The sequence below is a fragment of the Puma concolor genome, chromosome A3 (assembly GCF_028749965.1).
Source record: "Puma concolor isolate L17-30 chromosome A3, mPumCon1.1.hap2, whole genome shotgun sequence".
In the NCBI taxonomy this organism is placed as follows: domain Eukaryota; kingdom Metazoa; phylum Chordata; class Mammalia; order Carnivora; family Felidae; genus Puma; species Puma concolor.
In genome coordinates, this window is record NC_141669.1 from 85,323,732 (window position 1) to 85,341,341 (window position 17,610).

A 17,610-nucleotide genomic window follows, 5' to 3' on the forward strand; every position below is an offset into this window, starting at 1 on the left:
TCCCTGATGTGCATTCTATATACATTTTACGGCCCCTTCTCTTGATTTTAAAAATATTTTCGACATCTCACCCGTATTTTGAAAGATTTTTTTTTCCTCTTTTTAAAAATAGCCTTTAAATATGAATGAGTTAAATGTCTTCCCAGAGCAAAGTCAAAGGGACTCTCAGTGTTTATTTCAGTATTGCATCAGACTTAAGCTTTCCATTTATTTTGTCGGGGTTCAGGGGTATAGTAATTGTCAGAATAAACGCCTTCAAAATAATCTGCGCATGTTTGAAAATTCAGTCGGTTCCCTGCCGCAAATTTTTGATGCATTCATAAATCTGCTGAAAAATCACAATGATTTCGATGTGGCAGAGTTGCAAGCAGGAATCTATAGATTTTTTTTCGTGGCGTATTACAGATTTCTGACTATTTGCTGCAAATATTGCATAAGACGTTTTTTTTAAACGCGTTTCACCCCAGAAGGGCCTGCCTGAAAACATACCCTGCAGTAAAATCACTGTAGTCCAGGCTTTTTGTCACATACACAGAGCACAGATTTTTTTGATTATGTAGATTTCTTTTCCTACTGCAGTTTCATATGCAAAGCATGCATCCGCCACATCCATGCTATCTCCTAAAGCAGTCATTCTGAAACCCAATCTGGGGACAGTGCAGACTAAATAAAATTTCATTTTGATTTGGCCTCCCGCTGTGAATAGGACTGCTTTGTCTCAGCCGACAGAACCAGCAAGTCAGAAAGGTATGTCCTGTTTTGCATGGCTGATGTTGTGTCTTGAGGCTTACAATCAGGCCGTCCTGCTCCGGCTCCGCGGCTCTCGCACTCTGCCTTCTCTTTCCCCTTCCATCCGCCTTTCTCTTTCCCCGTCCATTAGCTCCCGTGCTGCCTGTGGTCTTACCTGCAGGGCAGAGCCGTGGCAAACCCACACCGATTGTTTACTTTGGCATATGCCTGATAGCGTGCGTGGCTGTGTGCGTTTTTTTTTTTTTTTTTTTTCTCCCACTGTCTTTGTCGGTGGTGGCTTTTTTTTTTTTTTCCTCTTTTGGTTTTTGTTTTGTTTTGCTTGCCTTGCCCGCATTGGCTTTCCCTGTAGCTCAAGGTGTTGAATACTAACATGCTAACTTAAAGAAAAATTGTTGAAGTGCTGCTATGATGCTCCAGAGACTTTACTGGAAGATTTGTCATGCTGAATTTTATTGTAAATTTGAGGATGCGTTTAACAGCTTTGAAGGACTTTAGTTTTCATGGCCCTTTTGAGCCTATTTGGCAGAAAAGCAATTGCCCGTTTTAGATAAGGGGGGAAATATAAAATAAGGACTCTCTTCTAATGGGGTTGAACTGTTTCTGCCATCCTGGTGCGCTTTTACAAAATCCATTGTGGTCTCTGCCTGAAGAGCTGTTAAATATGACGCTTTTGAACGCGACGACCTTCATCCGGGGTCACGTCACTAGAGACTGGATTGTGGCAAATGTTCTTCTTACACTTGTCCCGCCTTTGGGGGAATTTTTCGGCCATCAGGGACGAGCTGCTGTGAGGTTCTCAGAGGCAGCGCTCTGGACACCTGGTGAAGTGTCAGGGGGGCTGAGAGTAGTGGGAACTCTGCGTTCAAGCCTAGTTTCTCCTTGGAGTTGTCATTGCCCGGAAACCACTTCGCGGGGAACCATAAGGAAAAGAAGCTTCTCCCTGGTTCACGTATGGACGTATCATGAATCTAAAATACATTCTACCAAACTGGTAAAGATGGGTAGAAAGTAAATGAAAATAAATTGCTTAAGAGAAGGGCAGGGAGCGACTGCTCTTGGACGCTGGGCTCAGCCTAAATCATTCCACCTAAGGTAGAAAGGAATTAAAAAAAAAAAAAAAAAAAAAACTAATCAGCAAAGGGATCCCATCCACTCACCCACCCGGAAGCAGTAACTTCTGCCGTAACTCGGCACAAGGCCAGAAGTTAACTTTCATAAATCCGTGCTTCGGCCATCCCGGTGGTTTGTGGGAAGGTCGTGGCGCCATTTCTGGAATTCAGTGGGTGAGCGTTTGGCATTACAACAAATTTTCCTTTTGCCACAAAATCCGTAAGTTCACCATTGTGCACCTGTTGGCCAAGAGCCCTGGGAGAGGAGATTCATCGAAAGCTTTAGTAACTTATTGGAAGCTCCCCTCCTGATCAGGTACAACAGGTTGATGAACCCAGTAACAGTTAGTTAAAGAAGATGTGGCAAAATAATACTAGCCTGAAAACAGCATTAGAGGTTGTTTGATAAAGACAGCACAGTCTTACAGCAGGAAGAGGAAAATGGTGGTGAGGGGCACCGCTGGTAAGGTTTGGATTGAGAGATGGATAATTTCTACTATTATCCAGTAGTACGTGTTTTTGCTCTAACCTCACTAAGAGAGCCAGTTGGTTATTGTATGGCTTGTTGGTTGATGATGTTAAAAAGCCCCAATTGGTTTTTTTGTCTGATTTGTACAGGTTCTGCAGGGGGAACACTTATTGGCATTATAGGGACTTTTTTGATACCTCGGTGATGTTTTAAAAAGTAAATTTGTTACGTTGCTGCGTAGGCTTCTTTTAAAAAATGAAATTATATAGCGACAATAAAATACCTTTAAAAAAAATGACAACATGAGCACTGGTTTTAGAAAACAAGGTACTCACAAACGATCTAAGGATCCATAAAAATACATAGGCATATATATCTATGTTATGTGTGTATACACACACACACACACACACACACACACACATATCCAGAAAGAAAGAGAGAGGGAGACTGAAGCAATTATGCTCTTAAGGAGAGTCATGTGGGGGTGTCTGGGTGGCTCAGTCAGTTGAGCATCTGACTCCAGCTCAGGTCAAGATCTCACTTTTCATGAGTTCGAGCCCCACGTCGGGCTCTGTGCTGACAGCTCAGAGCCTGGAGTCTGCTTTGGATCCTGTGTCTCCCTCTCTCTGCCCCTCCCCTGCTCACGCTCTTTCTCCCTCTCTCTCTCAAAAACAAATAAAAAGAAGGAAAGAAAGAAAGAAAGAAAGAAAGAAAGAAAGAAAGAAAGAAAAGAAAAGAGAAGAAAAAAGTCATGTGGCGCCTGGGTGGCTCAGTCATTTAAGCACCCGACTCTTGATTTTGGCTCAGGTCACGTTCTCATAGTTTGTGAGATCAAGCCCCATGTCGGGCTCTGTGCTGGTAACGCGGAGCCTGCTTGGGATTCTCTCTGTTCCTCTCTCTCTGTCTCTCTCCCGCTGGTGCACGCTCTCTCTCTCACTCAAAATAAATAAACCAACATTTTTAAAAAAAGAAGAGTCACAAAGCTGACTTTGAAGGTAAAAGTCGAGAACTATATCTAGCAGACAAGATTCTACGCCACAGTTTGACTTATCATATACCTGTAATATATACCAAAAGTTCGCTTTGAGCCAGATGATACTTCTAGTAATTCATGTGTTCATCTTCGATTTCATCTGCAGGACACAAATGCTATATCATGTTGTTTGTTTGGGAATGACCTCAGTGAAGAACGAATGTTCGCCTTACATCAGTCTATGCCTCTCTGTCTTTGATGTCGGCCAAGCCGGCTGTCCCCCATGTTGTAGTACGTGTGCTCCGTAAATGCGATAGCTCAGTGTGTCTGCAAGCACTTAATAAAATAATGTGGTTAAAATATTGAAGATAATGACTGTAATGGAGGTACTTGGCATGGGAATTCAGTTTATACTAAATTCCATTTGCTAATGTTTGTGGTGACCATAATCTGACCTTCCATATTTCATTATCTGCATCCCTCTACCAGTAAGAAAAAGAACACTGGCTGGGGCTCAGTGTGCATTGTGGCCAAAGATAGATTTCTGTGTTCTCTTGATCCCTCGTAACTCTTGGGAAACGGTGGACACTCAAGGAATCTTTCTTGAGAAGAAGGTGAATGGGTGAGTGAATGGCCCTGGTTGAGCCCAGAAGGAGAACAAGAGGCCCTTTCACTGGTTGGATCCTGCCCCTGCACCAGCTAGAGGTCATCACACATGAAAGAAAGATATTTGAAAGCCACAGGTTCGGGGCGCCTGGGTGGCGCAGTCGGTTAAGCGTCCGGCTTCAGCCAGGTCACGATCTCGCGGTCCGTGAGTTCGAGCCCCGCGTCAGGCTCTGGGCTGATGGCTCGGAGCCTGGAGCCTGTTTCCGATTCTGTGTCTCTCTCTCTCTCTGCCCCTCCCCTGTTCATGCTCTGTCTCTCTCTGTCCCAAAAAAAATAAATAAAAACGTTGAAAAAAAAAATTTTTTTAATAAAATAAATAAATAAAAAAAGCCACACGTTCTCCACCTGGGGCCCCCAGTCTTCCTAAGTGTGTGAATCCTCTGAAGACACATGCATGCTTATCCAAAAGAAATAAATTACCTGACCCGCTCAAGTAGGTCTAAATAGAACCCCAAATGCTAAGGATCCAGCAGTTCTAAGATCTAGCTAGAGAAACATTGCAAGTGGCAGGGGAAGGAAAATCCATGGCATTCTCTGAAAAGGTCCTAATGAGAATAAGGAAAGAGATCCAATTTATGTATACTCTGTAACTTTCCCAGTAAGGAAAGTTTATTTTACATTCCTGTAGGTGTAGTAATCGAAAACCAGAAACAACAAAGAGAATGCAAGCTGGAATCCAGACACTGGGCACTGGGGAGATACCCCTGAAAATATATCTCTGGAGTTAGTTCTCAAAGCATGACACTAGATTTGAATAAAACGGTTTATGTTGTTTTTATATAAAAAAAAAAAATAGTTACTTTCAATAGAGAAGCCATTGACAATACCAATCTTCATCTGAAAAAATACTCTGCTATTTAGATGTGTGTGATAATAAGAAAGGCCATTATAGATCCAAAAAGTCTACCAAGAACTATGAACATTTGGATTTTCTGTTAAGACTTAGGCAGCCTCAGAAAATCCCCACAGAGTAGCAGATTACAGGAGGGAGTCAAGGAAGTTAGTCCGTGAACAATTTGAAATCTAAATTTACTGTTGAAGAGAAGGCTTCTATTTGGCCTATGAAATGAAAAGTTGTACAGTCAGAAAATCTCTGGAAACTGTGACTTTCATGCCCATGGAAATAATCTTAGACCTCAATATTTTGATCTTTGAAAGTGTACAGAAAAGTTGAATGTCCAGAACAAACAAGACCTGCGTGCTAAAGGTACAGCTCTAGATGCTTTCCATACGATGTTTGTCCTCAAAAACTCGTAGAATGGGCATAATGTTTCTTATAAAGCCTACACCAAAATGACCGTTGCCCTAGTCACGTGATAAGACAGAGGGAGGGCCTATGAGCTTCCCTAGCTATCCCCGGTTATGTAAGGGGTGGACCTGTTGTCACAGGGCAAGCAGCCCCACAGGGAGTGACTAGGAGTGACCACTGGCCCCTGAGCTGGATGGAACAGTCCGCAGGAAAGTGGTTCTATAGACACAGAGGGCCGAGCTGAGTTCATAGGGCTGGGAACAGTTACATGCCCTTCCCCTATCATTCTATCCCAGCCAAAATAAAGGATCATGAGTTCACCAGCTCCCGACTGCTTCCAGAAACGCAAGCAGGCCTCTAGAGACTAGACAGACAGTGGAGTCAGCAAGGAAAGGGCCAGAAGAGAATACAAAGCTACCATGTGAATCTGAGAATTCCTACTTTATTCCCAGGGCCGGCAGAATTCATAAATCGCACCCACCTTTCCCCACACAGCAAAATGTCATCTAAGGGGAAGAAGCGGGGAAGGGGGCAAATACATAAGAGAGTGGGCCTTTTATCCAAATGGAAGAATGAACATCAATTAAGAAAGACGGCTTAAATGATCAGGCCTGACAGCTCCAAACTTGATTGGACATTTAATTAATTTCTCTCCCCTACCCTCACTCACTGCTGATTGAGGGCTCAGGAAGAGGCCAAGATGAGCCGCCGCCAAAATAAAGAAAATAAATTATATTTTTGCTTATCTACAAGTTGTATTGGGACTACCATTTTGCAACCAGCGACGCTTGAAAGATCCTAGATTTTCTCACACATGCCTACTACCAATAACCCAAGGAATGTTAGAAACTTCATATGCCAATCTCAGAAAAAGAGGGGGATGTAATGTTGAACAAATACTGATAGCAATGTGTCAAATTAATCTTCAGTACCTGCCATGCAATATAACTTTAACTCCAGAAGGTGAGACTCCTTTTATGTATGGATTTTTCACCCCGGTTTCTCCAGCTCTGGGATGGATCTCGGAGGCACAAGGACTCTAGCTTGCGGCCCTTTAGGCACAAGGGCTCTAGCTGCAAATGTCTGGAGACCAAGTCCCCGCCCTAGTTCGTAGGTTCATCTCAACAGGGGCCCAAACAAAGCCAGATTCGCTCTCCCCACCATTTGAAATTGAAAACAGAGAATCCCACCTGCTGGGCGCCATTGGCACTGAGTGACATTAACGTCAACAGGACCGAAGACCCGTCAATTTTACGCCACATTTCAGAAGACCTAGAAACTGGCCACCCTTCTTTTCCTTCCGTGGCCCTGATTAGTCAGCTCTTTCTTTATGTTTAATGCCTTGCAATGCCACCGTGTTATCTTAGTGGATCTCCTCCCTTCCACTCTAAGTTTTCTGGCCTTCCCTTTTGTTGGTTTCAACTTACATGCCGCCAACAAATACATGAACAAGAAATTCTTAGAAATCAGTGGCACGCCCTAGACATTGGACCATGCAGCCTAAGGAAGGAAGTATAGAGACGGTGAAGACTCAGCCTGGGACTTGGGTCCACATGCTGAATCTGGCAACGGATACAAACGTTCGTGATATCTGCCAGAAATTTTCCAGAAAGGCACATAAATGTCTTCAGCAATGCCAGTAGCTGGTAACATGAAGATGCTCTTACCGAATCAAGTGTTCCAGGGTATGGGCCACAGAATAACTTTCCAAAAGTTATGTTATATTTCTTCTGTTCCGTTGGCTTGTTTCTTCGTGTAAGACTTGTGTCAGTTATTATGAATATACGCAGAAAACCGGCTTACAATTCAAGATAAAAGTGAGAAGAATCAAGCAGGATCACAGTATTGAAGGATAGAGGCAGACCCCAGCCACTACTACAGGGATCTAATTATTTCCTAAACAGAGACCAGGGAGGGAGTTTTGCAACATTGGAGGAAAATGAATCGAAAACTTGATTTCTAAAACGTATATTATTTTGAAAGTTCGCTGCTGAAACAGAGTCTTTTCCCGTCGCCAGTAAATCAAATTGGTAAAGCAGTCTAAAAATAAAAAAGAACAGGTCGTGTTATGAATGAGACCTAAGTTAGGGCTTGGTTTTCCCATAAGTCCTATCTTGTAATATTTTATGACCCTCTGTAATAACACAAATTATTCATATTAATGTCACTGGTTTTATTAAAATAATGATTATTGGTAGAAAATATATTGTCAAGGAACGTTTTTGTACAGCAGGAAAAACACTCGTTCAATCCATAACAGGCAAGGATGATATAAAACTAGTATACAAATAGACAACTTTGGGGGAAAAGCCTTCCACCAATTGTTTTAATGGTTTGCTCCGTCTGTGCCAAGGGCAAAAGAAGGTGAATGTAGCTATACCATTATCGCCCGCCCACGTTAAGAATGCCTTCATTCCCCTCTAGTCCGTTCCAGACTGCTGTGGTTTACACTTGTAGATGTTTTTGGATTATTAAAAAAAAAATACTTGAACCTTTTAATATTACAGAATGCCTTTGAGGAGAACAGTGTATGAGGGAACAGACATATTTTTCAAGGAGAAGTAACTATCTGTGGTCTAGCCAAGTGATGACTGAGAGCGGGTTAGTTTTTTGTGGTCATTTCTGGTGTGTGTGTGTGTGTGTGTGTGTGTGTGTGCACGCGCGCGCGTTGCCAGCTATCTATTACTATTTGGGGAGTGTAAACACTAATGAAGGTGAGGAGCTAGGTGGAACAAGAGGACAGGGTTTGGGGTAATGGGATGAAATTAAGAAAAGGGAAATTTAGGTTGATTACCAATTACCAATTGAAAATCTTCTTAATGTCGAAGCCTATTAGACTGTAGGGTAATCTTGCGAGGGAGGTGGTGGGACTCCCATTGCTTAGATACTTAAAATTAGAGTGGACAGAGCACTATCAAGAACACCCCGTGGTGAATGATCTACCCCGTTGTGTGGAATGAGCGAGTTCACCTTGGTTGCCTTTATAGGCTCAAGCTTCCCCACGACCTGGGGAGAGAAGGGAAGAAAAATGACCCCAGTCTGTCCCACACAGGCCCACCAAGCCCAAGTGATCGGGGGAATCATTTGAAAATACTTCTGCTTTTCATCTGGAACAGTCTTTCTACACTTCCACAGACACCCCCGAAAAAGACAGATCTGTTGGCAACAAAGACCTTCCCAAGGGTACACGTTTCCCACCTGGGAAGTTCACAGCTTTCTGAGATTCACAGACGCAGCAGCGTCTTGTGTCGTGTGGTACTCTGCTTTTCCCTGGAGTAGAAATTGGATCAAGCAGGCCAGTGACATTTTGAGAACGTGGCTATCGTGACATTTGTGGGCAGACATGGTCTGTCATTGTAGGAAGATAAAGAAATTGAAGGAAGGGAAAGTGAGAAAGAGAACCTCAGCTTGAGAGAGAACAGATCAGAGTAGCAATTGATGAACATTGTCCCATAGTCCAGGTGAAGGTAGGGAAGAGAGATTACATGAGGAAAATGGTCATTCCCTCTTGTTCCCTTGGAGCCCGTTGTGGTACCCGGGAGTCTACTTCAGAAGAGGCTCTTTTACTTAATGGGAACATTTCTGGAAATGAATATATTAGAGACGATGCAGTCGTATCTTCTGATTTTAATGAAGTCTTACCTCACGCTCTTCGATCGGGGTTCTTTCTGTCAGTCATAATAAAATTTTTAAAAATATATCCACGTGGTTTTAGAATAGTTTCTTTTTGCTCAGAATATCTCTCTGTTCTGGCTGACATAGACACGTCCAGGCTTTTCCAAAAGCCTTCAAAAAAGAAGTGAGGCATGAGAAAGAGTGTGTCTCTATATGAGTTGCTGAATGTAATGGACAGTGGAAGCCAGAGACATGAACGACACAATAAAGTCATCCAGCACTGAACGTCCTCTCCCTGCTGGAGGTGACAGAGGAGGCTGAATGCCACGGGAAGGTGGGGGCAGAGAAAGCCTGTACACTGAAACTCTATTTTAAATACATCCAGCCTCCTCTGCTCTGTAAAACCAACCAGAACGTCAACAGACTTAAGCTTCCTTCCTGGTTCCTCTTACCTTTCTAGTAGACAATGGCCACAAAGGTAACTCTTGAGGTTCAGAGAAGGTAATTGGAACAAGAGAAGTTAAGTGTAACGCAAGGTTCAAAGTCCCCTTCTGATAAGTGCTGGGCAAGAAGCAATGTATACCTTCCATATCTGCATGTGTATCTTCCATATCACATGTGCCGTTCTAATCTCCCATTTCTTCCTTGTGGCAAATTCTTTCTGTCTTTCTAAGTTTAAGGTTTTATTTGATTACAAAGTCACTGTCGTTTTGGGGAGCCTGGGTGTCTCAGTTGGTGAGCGTCCGGCCTCGGCTCAGGTCATGAGCTCGCAGTCTGTGAGTTCGAGCCCCATGTCGGGCTCTGAGCTGACAGCTCAGCGCCTAGAGCCTGCTTCCGATTCGGTGTCTCCCTCTCTCTCTGCCCCTTCCTCGCTCATCCCCTGCCTCTCTTTGATTCTCAAAAATGAATAAACGTTAAAAAAATTTTTTAATTAAAAAAAAAAAACTAAAAAACAAAGTTGCTGTCGTTTAAATCAATAAAAATATCTCACTCCTACCAACTGGTCTCACACATAAAATGAACATTTTCCCCCTAAAAGTTATCTTTTTTTTTCCCCTTGTGGGAAAAAAATTTCTTCAGGAACTTGTGATTGTACACAACGAAATGTATGTTTCAGAATTCAAACACCTACGTGCAACCTACTGCTTCAACTTTCGGCTTGAAACAGACTTGCATGACTTTTCTTTAAGGGGAATGGTATTTGGAAATAACCCAGGTCCTCTGTTGTGAGCTCAAGGTTCTTGAACAATTGGCAAATGCGTCCTAACCACTAGGCTGCAGGGAACACCCAGAGTCTGGGTGCAGTTGACTGGTTATTCATCTGAAATAAACACCAAAATGTTTCACTACAAAAAAGCCAGTCTTCTGAAAAGATTTCAAAGTCATTCAAATGTACCTTCAAAACAGTATGCAATATGGAAATCTCCAAATACTCACTTCTTATGCTCAACTAAGGGTATCGTTTTTCTGTTTCTTAGATCCAAACATTGCAATTTACTTTTAGGGTGATAATACTTTATGCGGAAATATCTTTTTGCAGCACTTTCCTGCACATTATTTCATTTTGTCTTCTAAGAGATGTTCAGTTTTTATTGCCAAAAAAATTTTTTTAATTTAATTACAACTGAATTTTATTTCACCAACTGGTAGGAAAAAAATAGTAGAGTTGTGATAAAACTCACATACGATAATAAACATGGCCATAAGGGTAGACTTTAACAAATCGTGACCACTTAATGCATTTTCGTATCTGCTGAAGTAGGCTTTCAAATGAGAGTGGGGTATTTATATATCATAAAAACTATGCGCCCTTCTTGGGAATAGAGATTAAAGATACCCCAAGACTCTTTGTTTTATCGACCAGTTCAGTTTTTAGATTCTATTTTTCAGATTCCCAGTCTCTTGGCGTTCTGGCTTCTCCCACCTCTTCACATGTGGTCCCCACTGCCCCACTAGACAGACAGTCGTGGCGGGGGCAGGATTGGGGTTGTGCTTTCTCTCTCTCTCTCTCTCTCTCTCGCTCTTGGATCATTCTCCCAACTTTAACCCTAATGCTTTAAATGACTCACCCAGAATACCTTCTGATAATCACTTGGGCTCAATTTCCACTACCTAGAAAGGTTCTAGTAGCTTCGTTCTTCCTTGAAAACTTTTCACAGAACTTCTTCCACGTGACCAAGATGATACAGGGTACCTAAAGAACAGCGGGCAAAAACAAGACGAGAAACACACCAGGCCTGCATTCACCGTGAGCATATGGTCTGATGGAGGTCCTGAGATGTTCGTCTGGGGTCACTGTAGCAGGATGGGATGGGAGAAACATAGCGCTAGGCTGGCCCCCAGGGAGTCTCTGCACCCGAGTTCAGAAAATCCCCAGGCTCACTCAGCACTACTTGGCAAGCTTTGCTGCAGCCCTGGGGGACAGCCAGGCCCAAGGGGGGGAAAGGGAGACAGCCGAGGTAAGTGTCATTTCCAAAGTCATAGCATCAGTAAGAAGCACGAATCAGCATTCAAACCAAGTGTTCCGCGGATGCTACTGGTTAGCTTAGACCCTGCCTCACTTAGCCAAAACATGTACTTCTCCTTTGATTGACAGGGAGGATTTGGGTTAGTATTTCAAAAGCAAAGGACAGAGAAGCTTAATAATGCTGAAGTTCAGAGACTGTTCTTTCGTCGAGTTTGTATTCCTACCCTTCCTGGAACCCCACTGAATTAAGTGGCATGATGGCACTGGGCAATGGGGGAGGGGGGGCAATCCATGAATTAAAAACTGGTTTGCAAGGAAGTCCAAGGAATATTATGTAATTCTGTTGACAAGACGTATAGATAGATAGATGACGGGGGGAGGGGGAGGGGGTAACAAAATAATATAGCATTGGAAGCCCACAAAAGCATGCTACGAAAGAGTTCCTGTTGGTCACTCATCTCCAATTACAATTGGCAAGATCCACTCTGTAGTTTGTGGGGCCCGCTACAACATGAAACGGTCGGGACCCCTTGTGAGAAATGAGTAAGGATTTCAAGACAATGACAGCAGAGCATGAAACCAACCAGGGGGTGGCACGTGACCACACAGGTCCCACACGCACGAAGGGGGCCCTGGCTGGCATTAACGCTTCTGCACATTATCCAGTCCTGCTTGGAAAGGCCGCCGTCTCAACGCAACGTCAAGAAAACCACCCAACGATTAGGGCCGTTTACAAATAGAGCGGACTGCTTTGTTAAGCAGAATTTGCCCTTCAAGGGAAAGTTCACACCGAACCTGGAAGACCATCTGTCAAAGATGTTGAGGACGGATTGATTCCTCCATTAGGGGAGCGCCGGATTGGGCCCTAGAGGTCCCTTTCCATGCTGGGATTCTGTGAGTCAGACAGTTTCCATCTTCCGATTTTTGAATGGAGCCACTTTCTATGATTCACCAATACCGCCTACGAAGCACACCAAAGTTCCCGACACTGTCACCTTAGCAGGGAGCAATCAGATCTTGGCTTTATGGTTATTTGACGTAAGTAAAGACGGTCGTACTTACGCACGTGGGCAGTATAAGCATGTGCACAATTATACTCAGCATGCGAGAGCGTGCTGATAGAAGACAGCCAAGGCAGCTTGGGTATTTCATTACTTCAAGATCCTGTGTCTGTCAGTACTACGTGAAGCTTATGGCCCCCCTAGCCACAGAGTATCACAACCAACCCTTTTTGGTCACTGTAAGTCTCCATACAATCGCGGTGCCATTGCCCAGAGAAGCCAAGGTAAGAAGCCACTAAGGAAGTATTTGAAAGGGTTGGAGCCGTAATATTGAAATGTTAATAAAGACGATGCTGTGGACTTGAAAGGCAGCAAATGCAGGATCCCATGCCTTCTTGAGTTGATCAACAAAGAAACCAGCCCACACATAGAGTGGAGCTGAAAAACTATTCAGATTCTCTACTGGCATTGCATTCAAAAACCAAAGCAACAAGGGGGAAAAAAATGAAACTACCGAGGTCCTATTGTTTTGCCTAAGTAGCAACATCATTAGCGATATTAATATCTTGTATATTGCGTCCCCCCCCCCCACCCAGGCTGCTCAGCTATTTTAAGTCTTCTTAACGTTAGTTAAATGGCTAGTGGCGAGGTTGATGTGCCCCTGTTTCCTTCCAGAGCTCCCAGGCAGTAGCATGTACCGTTGTCATTTTGTTAATAAAATGGGATGGCATTGGTTTCCAGCATCCTGGATTTTTGTTGAGCAAAGCAGCATGGTGTATCAAAGGCATGTCAAGAGATGTGACGTAAATGAAAATCACGGAGTATCATAATGCCGCACAACAGGTGCACAAAATAGATGTTCAGAATGGTTTCTATTATTTGGCTTTTTTGGAATCAAATCAGAATCAAGAACAATAGTGGCCATTTCAGATAAATTACTTCTGCACATTCTTGCAGATTGAGCAGCTGTAAAGGAGGGGAGGGGGGAGACGGGGGTGCACGCTATTTGGAAGGTGGATGCAAATATATTTGTAATGTGTATACAGTGTCCTCAGTATATTAAATTTTTGCCTTTCATGTGCAATGATAAAAGTGGTTTCCTTTCCAGGATTGCATGTTTCATTAATACCACATTTTAATAATTAAATAGCACAACTCTAGAGGCAATAGCCAAGATAAAAGTTTGCAGACAATCCATTATTTCTCGCAGACAGCCCTTGTGAAGAACCCATGCAGATGCAGCCTAATGATTTAAGTTCTAAAATGGGTTGTTTAATAAAGTCTTGGGTGTTTGTGGAGTTTTGTTCTGGTGGGCAGTCTCTTTTCTTTTGTCGGGTGTGGCGTTATTATTAATGATAAGAGATGGGCTGAGGGGCTGGTATCCCCTCTCTACATCATTATCCACCTTGGCCCACTCGGGCTATTTTTGTTGCATTACAGTTCCTATTTGTAATTTTTAACGTTGGGAAGAGAGAGGTTTGTTGTCTTTTTAATCCTCTCTGTTAGCATATTCTATTTTATTAGACATAATTCACAGGGAGAGAGAGAAAGGGAGGTAGACACTGGTTCAGGGGGATATATAATTGGGTGTAGGGGGATTAAACTATTATTATTCTACCCTCTTAATGGATGCCCCATAAAGAACCCATAGCACAGGCATTAATGAGTTATGAAGGAAGAGTAGGCAAGCTGAACAGTGTTTCCATTATTGCAATCCTACTTACGCACAAATTGTTTAGCACCACTCGAAAGGAACCCCGGACTCCTGATGTATTTAAGCAGAGAAATTTTCCTTCAGAATTGTCTTGTTCTTTCTCAATCTCTGACTTCCAGTTTGCAGGATCTTTCTCACATGCCAATCCCGATATTTAGTTTTGCTCCACATCAGGCCTTGCTATTAAAAAAAAAAGAAAAAACTGCCTGAAATTTTTTACATCAAATAGAGAAATCTATAAATAGCTATAAAAACATATTCTCTTCTTTGATTAAGGAAAAAAAAAAAAAAAGCGCAAGATATGTGAACACTAATGCCCCCAGGTGATAGGAGTGGGAAATAAGTTTAAAGAGCATTATTTTTTAGGTGTAAATATTCAAAAGTTAAAGAAAAAGGTTACACGTGAAAATTACGGCGTGCTTTGACGTTGAGCTTAGCAACAGAATCAGAGCCTTGCCCTTGTGCCGTGGTTCTTGTTGTTGATGTTGGAGGTGAAAAAGCAAAGAGAGAGTAAAAAGCACAGAGCTTTCACAGATGTATTACATAATGTATTCAGGTGGTTTTAGTGGATTACTCCTTGGTTTAAGGGGCTTTCGGATACACTGCTCTCCACTCACATGGTGTCAGTGTATACAGTAAATCTTTCCCTCCTTGTATCCTCTCCACTCTTTCTGCCTCTTACAATACAGTTGGATTTTTCCCCTCTTAAGGGAACGTATAAATTTGGTGACCACAGCAGAGAAGCCATCACACATCACTTGGAGCTACCTTTGTGTGATATTTTGCAAACCTCGCAGACTTGTCATAAAACTTTTATCGAAGAATTACTACTCCGCTGAACTGTAATTCACAGCAGTGTTTGTGAAACGCTTCCTCCCCAGTAAAATCATCACTCCACCAGATGATGATGGCTTTGAGGCTTCTTTATTTTAAACTTATGTATAAGAATTAGAACTGGAGGTCCTGTTCAATTGGAAAGTTTTTGAGTCATATTCTTTCCCAAGCGAAGGTATTTTTAAAAACAATTTTAATTCCACAGCTGGCTGTGTTTTCTAATAAATCCTCTCTACTTTTCTTCTGTGGCAATCTGTCCAGCATCTGTAACTTGGAATGTGTTTGTAAAATATGAAGCAACCGAGGATGGTGTTCCAAAGGAAACTGAGCTACCTCCCTAAAGGGAATGTTTATGTAAGCAATTTCACACGATAAGGTTTACGGTTAAGGTAGCACACATCCAAGATCTAGGATTTAACCTTCCAAAGAGGCACCGTTTCATTTTTGATGTATCTTTTCGCTTTTATAAAATGCGTTTCAGTTCTCATACATAAACTACGAGGCAGAGAAATGAAAAGTTCTTTGCATGAGAAATAGTATCCTAAGGTACATGAAAACTTGGTGTTGGAAGTCATTTTCACTTCTTTCCATTCGTTTTTATTGCTTTCCAAAGTGAAAACTCCACAGACTCGGAAGCCAAAGGGCCTTTTGAAAAATGCCACTTGCAGATTTCAGCCAACAGCCACAGCTGAATCGACAAGGGAGGGTTCTAACAAGACAGTTGCTTGCTGCTGGCTACAGTTCCCACTTTTGTTTCCTATGGAAACTAACACGGGGCAAATTGAAAGACTGATTATTTTAAGGCTCCGCTGTCTTTCCTGATCCAGTGTCTACAGTATTTTCATAGAAAATGGGAGCAGGAAAAGCAGGGGAGATGTCAGACCTTGTCAGTTCCAGCTGTGGTTGTTGGCAGAGGGCTGAAAGTTCCAGCTTTTCAAACAAGCTACAGAAATCTCTGCTCTTTTTGCTTTTACAACAAAAATGTTAGTTGAACGGCGACTTCACCTTTACCTGTCCCTTCTACTCCTTCCTCTCGCACTGGGATTTCTAGGGAGGAAAGACGGAACGATAGTTCGTTTGGGCAGTTAAGAGGGAAAATTGCACGGCCAAAAGTTTGTTCCAATAAATAAGCCATGAATAATGGATTCCCTCTAACCACGAGACTCTGTATCTGTGAATGTAAGTAACTGGTCTATCCGATTGGCGATGTATTCAGAGCCTCGGTTTTCTCTATTGTTTTCTTCCCAATGAACATTTCTTCCCTTGTGAATCTCACCTTTTGTGGGGTGGGGATAAAAAAGGCAGGAGGTACAATAAATATCAGTTGTCCGGAAAACGTGAATCATTACCGATCCTAATGCTAAAAGTGACTTAAATTAAAGAGTTTGATTGGCTTTGCACGGATAAAACCTGTCCTGTCCTCGAGTGCCCGCCACTTCCTCAGTCTCCTCCAGAGATTTCACAAAATCGCTCCATTTAAATTTTACAAACTCTATGCATTTAGCAACTTTTGGTTCCCTGATGATGACCAGTTACCTTTTCAATCACATGGTGGTTCAAATGAGTTCATAGTTTAATGCATTCTATTTTAAAAATGTCAGAATACGTAATTAGAGGAACGGGGGGGGTTTTGAGTGCTTTATGTTATCACGGGAAGGAAACTCATGATTATCTACTCAGGGCATCTATTATTATTGTGTGCTTACTATGAACCAGGCACTTAATATATACCGTCTCAATTAATTCTCCCAAGAACACTGGGGAAGTGGTTACTATTATCTTTATCGCACAGACGAGAAAACTAGGGCTGGCTTGAACGGCGTTCTAACGTCACACAAGAAGAGATGGAAAGATATGGAAACCCGGATCTTTCTGACTCAGCACACATCTTCTTAACAACTGTGCTGTGTCACTTCCTTTCTCTCCACTTGCTCACACACGGGAGAGGGGAGGGGTGAAATGACATAAAACGATTGTCCACAGGCTGCTTGCCGGTATAGACAAAGAGCACTCCCCGAACCGTGAGGCCGACACAGTGGAGGCACGGTAGGTGCAGTCGCTGTGGCCCTGCAAGGTCATTAGGAAGAGTGAAAGCTGCTCACAGAGAGAGCTGTCAATAGAGATCTGGTTTGTCCTCTCACACCGAAGCGCCCGGCATCTCCGGCCAGCCTTGCTGTCAGCAGCTTTCCACCCCATTCCTCCTGGGAGCAGGGAGAAGTAGTGATAACTCACTACTGTTCCTTCCCAGAGTGGCCCGAACCCGAGCAAGAGCCTCATCTTGAAGCTGAGAGGATACAGAAACGCAAGAGACGTGTGACCTCAGGAACATGTGCACCAAATCCCTGGCATCCAGCCATCTTGGGCGAAAGGAGAGAGATTAGGTTTACATCAGAGAAAGAGGCCGGCCCAGGCATTTTCTCTCCTTTCCAAAGGCATCATTGCAGACACGCACACACTCTGTGCAATCCGTATTTCTGTACGAGGTCAGAGTTCAGAGTAGGCCCATGGTTAGACTCCAGAAGCTCAGTATTGCCTATTATTCCTTCGATAAGGAGAATTAAAAAAAAAAAAAATATCCCACAGATTAAAGTCAATGCCGTTAACATTTAAATATCTGTGAGCTTTGGGGCGCCTGGGTGGCTCAGTGGGTTAAGCGGCCGACTTCGGCTCAGGTCATGATCTTGCGGTCCGTGAGTTCGAGCCCCGCGTCGGGCTCTGGGCTGACCGCTTAGAGCCTGGAGCCTCTTTCAGATTCTGTGT

General features: G+C 43.0%; 1 long non-coding RNA gene across 2 annotated transcripts in view; it reads left to right on the plus strand.

Moving 5' to 3' along the window:
* Nucleotides 1-310: 310 nt before the first annotated feature.
* LOC147582574 (uncharacterized) overlaps nucleotides 311-17,610 on the plus strand; it is an 80,682-nt gene continuing 63,382 nt past the window's right edge. The window contains exon 1 of one of the 2 annotated variants that reach the window (XR_015248749.1): nucleotides 311-747. This is a non-coding gene — a long non-coding RNA (uncharacterized LOC147582574). The remainder of the gene's footprint in view (nucleotides 748-17,610) is intronic. The other variant, XR_015248750.1, reaches the window with a different exon arrangement.